Here is a 6,519-nt window from a genome sequence, read left to right as displayed (position 1 = left end):
CGCCGCGCGCCGTCCGCCCCGAACACCGCACGCCGCCGTCCGTCCCCGCCGCCGCCCCGAACGCCGGCGCCCCCGCCCCGTACGCCGCCACCCCCGCCCCATACGCCGGCGCCCCCGCTCGTACGTACGGGGCGGCGGCGTACAGGGCCGCACACACACACACATATACCACACACGCATACACACACTTACACACATACGTACACACATATACGTATACACACACATACACACACACACATTTTTTTACTTATTTTCTGTTTTTTAGAAAAGTTTATTAGATGATCGAATGTTAGATTAATGTCGAATGTTAGATGAATTAGCTAGCTAGATAGAAAAATTGTCGAACTAGAGATTAGAACTAGTTGAATAATTAATATAATTAGTTTTTTTTAGTAAGAAAATTTAGGTATATGAGATTTGAACTAGTTCAATAATTAATATAACTAGTTTATTTTTAGTAAGAAAATTTAGGTATATGAGATTTGAACTAGTTCAATAATTAATATAACTAGTTTATTTTTAGTAAGAAAAATTAGGTATATGAGATTTGAACTAGTTGAATAATTAATATAACTAGTTTATTTTTAGTAAGAAAATTTAGGTATATGAGATTTGAACTAGTTCAATAATTAATATAACTAGTTTATTTTTAGTAACAAAAATTTAGGTATCTGAGATTTGATAATCTAATTAAAATATTATTTGTTAATGAGTTTTTCTGTTTATTTAATTTTTATATATTTTGAGTTTATATAAATGTTAGATTAATGTCGAATGTTAGATGAATTAGATAGAAAAGTTAAATATATAGTAATGTCAATTGAATATATAGTTAGATATATTAATGTCAAATGTTAGATGAATATATATTTGGCTAGATATAGGTGTTTAATGTTTCACCTATATGAACATAGGAAATGTCATCTTGACGACGAAAAAGATTTCATTATGTGCGAACACTGTGAAGACCAGCGCGGCCTGTGCGACCAAAATTTCCTTGTTGATGGTAGGCGCTTCAGCATCAAGCTGGATGAGACATTCGAAGTTGATACAGTAAGTCACTTTGTCAATTATTATTTGAATGCAAAACTTATGCTTCATTTGCTTCAACTTATAATTTTAAATTTTCACTATTCTACTAGCGCATCCCCTGCCATGCAAGAATTTTTGTCTTGGATAAGATAGGTTTTAGTGCTATAGATGATATGGAGGTAAAGAGAGTTTACTTGAAGACGGAGCATGGGTATACTTTCAACGTCAAATTATATAATGGAGACACATACACCCATTTTGAATGCAAAACTTGGCAAGCACTATGCAAGGCTTATGCATTTGAGCCTAATATGGTTATCACCTCTGATATTCGTCCGGAAGATGATATTGAAGGTAATATAGACATCTGGGTCGATGTGCAAACGCCTCCAGTTCTACCTTTTGGTGAGTTTTTCTCAACCATGCATGCATATGTGTTTATGTCTTTGATACAGTTTATTCAAAAATAGTTGACAACTAATTTGTATTGTCAGCTTATTTTGGTTCAAGCAAACATGTCCGGCGCTTGGTAGACAGGACCTACTACTGCCCCGGGGCTCAACTAAACTGCGAGGAGATTAGTCATTATGTTTCATGGCTTGAGGATCTTAATACTGTCAAGACAATTTTTTTTCCTAAACTTAGAAATGTTAGTACTCAAAACATGTGACCAATGGTGATCGTATTGAACTACGGTCACATCTATAATCCAAAGATGGTAAGATTTTAAATATTTGTCCTTAATTAGTGCATCTTTTGCATACATTATTTTTGAAGCTAAACTTTCATTGCTTAGTATATTAATTACTATACGATGTTCTTCAACAGGGACTTCCGATGACAGTTGTGCCTCAGTGGATCGAGACAAAAGGTCGCATGTCAATGGTTAGCTTACGACCAAGATTTCCTACATTGCACATGAGTGCATTCAGGATTTCTGAAAGCGAAGAATGCTTAATAGTGAAAGATTGGAGCAAAATTGTTAACGATCGCAGAGAAGTACTAGGGGGCAGCAAGGAGAAGCGCAACCCAAGATTAGAAGACAGATTCATCTGCATGCTCCAGTATGATGAATCAGGAGAGCTATACATGTTCTATGTTATTCTACCTGAGAGGGAGCAGCAGGATCAGTAGCTACTAGTTCATGCTCTTAATTAGTACTTGTCTCATGTCCGTGTCCTGAACTTCGATGTTGGTGATGATTATGTTAAACTTGATGATATCTTTGCTTCTGTTACAAAGTGAATGTTTCCTCTTTAAGCTAGCCAGCGTTGATGATGATTAGATAGCTAGCGGTAATGACTATGATGATCAAATAGTGGTAATTAGACGACTATGATGATTTTTAGCTAGCTAGAGTTTATTTATTTATTAATATGCGATGATGATGATGATGATGACTACAACTCATTATAACGTAAAACAATCCTAAATTTAATTGATAACACAAATTTAATTGAAAAATACAAAATAAAACAAAAACCCACAATCATTTAGTACCGGTTGGTGTTACCAACCGGTACTAAAGGTCTCCCGGCCCCCGGAGCTGGCTCATGCCACGTGGATCCCCTTTAGCACCGGTTCATGCTGAACCGGTACTAAAGGGGGCGACCTTTAGTGCCGAAACGTTAGTGCCGGTTCCTAAACCGGCACTAAAGGGCCTTACGAACCGGTGCTATTGCCCGGTTGTGCACTAGTGAAAGGATCTCTTATCACTTCAACATAATCAGGGTGGGTGCTAATCATCTTAAGATCTCCCTTATCATCATTACTAGAAGTTGCACCCTTGTTCTTAGATCTCCTACTCTTTAAGGGAGTTTCCTCAATACTTTTAGTGGTAGTAAAAGCCGTGCTTAGATTACTAAACATTTCTTCCAATTTATCAATCCGAGACGGACTTTCTTCTATTCTTTATGGATTGAGGTACCCCTTTCTTTTAACAACTTAAAAATATCTCCCGCTTTTGATCCAAGATTAGTAGCAAAATTATGCATCTTTTTATGTATAATTTCCATATGATCTTCAGTGATCATTTTCTTTTCAATAGCATCTAGTCTTTCCATAACATGTTCAAGGGTCAAAATTGTTCCATTGACCATAAGAGGTGGTGAGCCCACTAAATTTGCCATGGCATTAAGTGCATCAAAAGGGGGACTCATTAAGAAATTTCCATCGGTAATCGTATCAGGGACGAATCTATACCAAGTGGTGATGCCAACATAAAAACAACACAGAAGCACAACGGTAGATTGCTTACGGATAGATCTATTATGAGCATTGCAAATTCTGTACCAAGCATCTTTTAAACTTTCTCCTCCCCTTTGTTTAAAGTTGAGGACTTCGTCCTCGGGAGCACAAACAGTAGAGGAAGAACTATCCATAATGGCAAACAAGATTGCACACAAAAATAGATCCAGCAAGAAAATGGCAAATGGAAAAGAGAGGCGAATAAAACGGCAAATTTTTGTGAAGTGAGGGAGTGGAAAACGAGAGGTAAATGGCAAATAATGTAAATTGCGAGGAGATGAGATTTGTGATTAGGAACCTGGTTATGATGAAGATCCTCCCCGACAACGGCGCCAGAAATTCCTTTTGATGTCGCTTGAAGCTACGTCGTTTTTCCCCAAAGAGGAAGGGATGATGCAGCACGGCGGCGTAGGTATTTCCCTCAGATGAGACCAAGGTTATCGAACCAGTAGGAGAACCAAGCAATCACAACATAAATGGCACCTACACACAGATAACAAATCCTCGCAACCCGATGTGTTAAAGGGGTTGTTAATCCCTTCCACGGTATGGCGCCTCAAGATAGGCAAAATAACATGAAGTAAATTGTGATAGATTGATAGATCGGATACTAAATAAAATAAATAGAAATAAAACTCAGAGAGGTATTTTTGTATTTTTGTTTTAATAGATCTAAATAAAAATGGCAAATAAAATAGATCGCGAAGCAAATATATGAGAAAGAAGACCCATGGGCCGTAGGTTTCACTAGTGGCTTCACTCGAGAAAAGTAGCAAACGGTGGGTAAACAAATTACTGTTGGGAAATTGATAGAACCTCAAATAATTATGACGATATCCAGGTAATGATCATTACATAGGCATCACGTCCAAGATTAGTAGACCGACTCCTGCCTGCATCTACTACTATTACTCCACACATCAACCGCTATCCAACATGCATGTAGTGTATTAAGTTCATGGAGAAACGGAGTAATGCATTAAGAAAGATGACATGCTGTAGATAAGATCCATTTATCTATCGCGGAAAATATTAGATCTCGTCTTTTTATCCTTAGTAGCAACGATACATAAGTGTCGGTTTGCTTTCTGTCACTGGGATCAAGCACCGTAAGATCGGACCCACTACCGGGCACCTCTTCCCATTGCAAGATAAATAGATCAAGTTGGCCAAACAAAACCCAAATATCGGAGAATAAATACGAGGCTATAAGAGATCATGCATATAAGAATCAAAGAAACTCAAATAACTTTGATGGATATAAAAAGATATGACTGATCATAAACTAAAGTTCATCATATCCCAACAAACACCCCGCAAAAAGAGTTATATCATATGGATCTCCAAGAGACCATCGTATTGAGAATTCAGCGAGAGAGAGAGAGAGAGAGAGAGAGAGAGAGAGAGAGAGAGAGAGAGAGAGAGAGAGAGAAAGCCATGTAGATACTAACTACGGACCTGAAGGTCTACAAAGAACTACTCACGCATCATCGGAGAGGCACCAATGGAAGTTGTGAACCCCTCCGTGATGGTGTCTAGATTGGATCTGGTGGTCCTGGAATCTGCAGTGACTGGATGAATATTTCATCGATGCTTTTAGGGTTTCTGGAATATTGGGGTATTTATAGAGCAAAGAGGCTGTCCAGGGGGTACCCGAGGTGGGCACAACCCCCCGGGGCGCGCTAGGTGTTGGGGAACGGAGCAGAAAACAAAAATTTTCCTACGGCTTCACCAAGATCCATCTATGAGTTCATCTAGCAACGAGTAATCGGATGCATCTACATACCTTTGTAGATCGCGAGCGGAAGCGTTCAAAGAACGGGGATGATGTAGTCGAACACGACGTGATCCAAATCACCAGAGATTATAGCGCCGAACGGACGGCACCTCCGCGTTCAACACACGTATGGTTACGTAATGTCTCCTTCTTCTTGATCCATCAAGGGGAAAGGAGAGGTTGAGGAAGATGGCTCCAGCAACAGCACGACGGCGTGGTGATGGTGGAGCTGCAGTACTCCGTCAGGGCTTCGCCAAGCACTATGGAGGAGAAGGAGGAGTTGGAGAAGGAGAAGGAGGCAACCAAAGGCGTGGATGAAAAGCCCTCCTTCCCCCACTATATATAGGAGGGCCTAGGGGGGGCGCCGGCCCTAGGAGATCCAATCTCCTAGGGGGAGGCGGCCAGGGGAGGTTTCCCTCCCCCCCAAGGCACCTCGGAGGTGCCTTCCACAAGTGGGACTCTTCCCTTTTGTGAACCCTAGGCGCATGGGCCTCTTGGGGCTGGTGCCCTTGGCCCATGTAGGCCAAGGCGCACCCCCTACAGCCCATGTGGCCCCCCGGGGCAGGTGGCCTCACCCGGTGGGCCCCCGGGACCCTTCCGGTGGTCCCGGTACAATACCGATAACCCCGAAACTTGTCCCGATGGCCGAAATAGCACTTCCTATATATAATTCTTTACCTCCGGACCATTCCGGAACTCCTCGTGACGTCCGGGATCTCATCCGGGACTCCGAGCAACATTCGGGTTACTGCATATACATATCCCTACAACCCTAGCGTCACCAAACCTTAAGTGTGTAGACCCTACGGGTTCGGGAGACAGGCAGACATGACCTAGACGACTCTTCGGTCAATAACCAACAGCGGGATCTAGATACCCATGTTGGCTCCCACATGCTCCACGACGATCTCATCGGATGAACCATGATGTCGACGATTCAAGCAACCCCGTATTCAATTCCCTTTGTCAATCGATATGTTACTTGCCCGAGATTCGATCGTTGGTATCCCAATACCTCGTTCAATCTCGTTACCGGCAAGTCACTTTACTCGTACCGTAATGCATGATCCCGTGACCAGACACTTGGTCACTTTGAGCTCATATTGATGATGCATTACCGAGTGGGCCCAGTGATACCTCTCCGTCATACGGAGTGACAAATCCCAGTCTTGATCCGTGTCAACCCAACAGACACTTTCGGAGATACCCGTAGTATACCTTTATAGTCACCCAGTTACGTTGTGACGTTTGGTATACCCAAATCACTCCTACGGTATCCGGGAGTTACACGACCTCATGGTCTAAGGAAAAGATACTTGACATTGGAAAAACTCTAGCAAACGAACTATACAATCTTTAAGCTATGTTTAGGATTGGGTCTTGTCCATCACATCATTCTCCTAATGATGTGATCTCGTTATCAACGACATCCAATGTCCATAGTCAGGAAACCATGACTA

This window comes from Triticum dicoccoides, chromosome 1A (assembly GCF_002162155.2).
Source record: "Triticum dicoccoides isolate Atlit2015 ecotype Zavitan chromosome 1A, WEW_v2.0, whole genome shotgun sequence".
Taxonomy (NCBI): Eukaryota; Viridiplantae; Streptophyta; class Magnoliopsida; order Poales; family Poaceae; genus Triticum; species Triticum dicoccoides.
Note: the sequence above shows the minus strand (reverse complement) of the source record.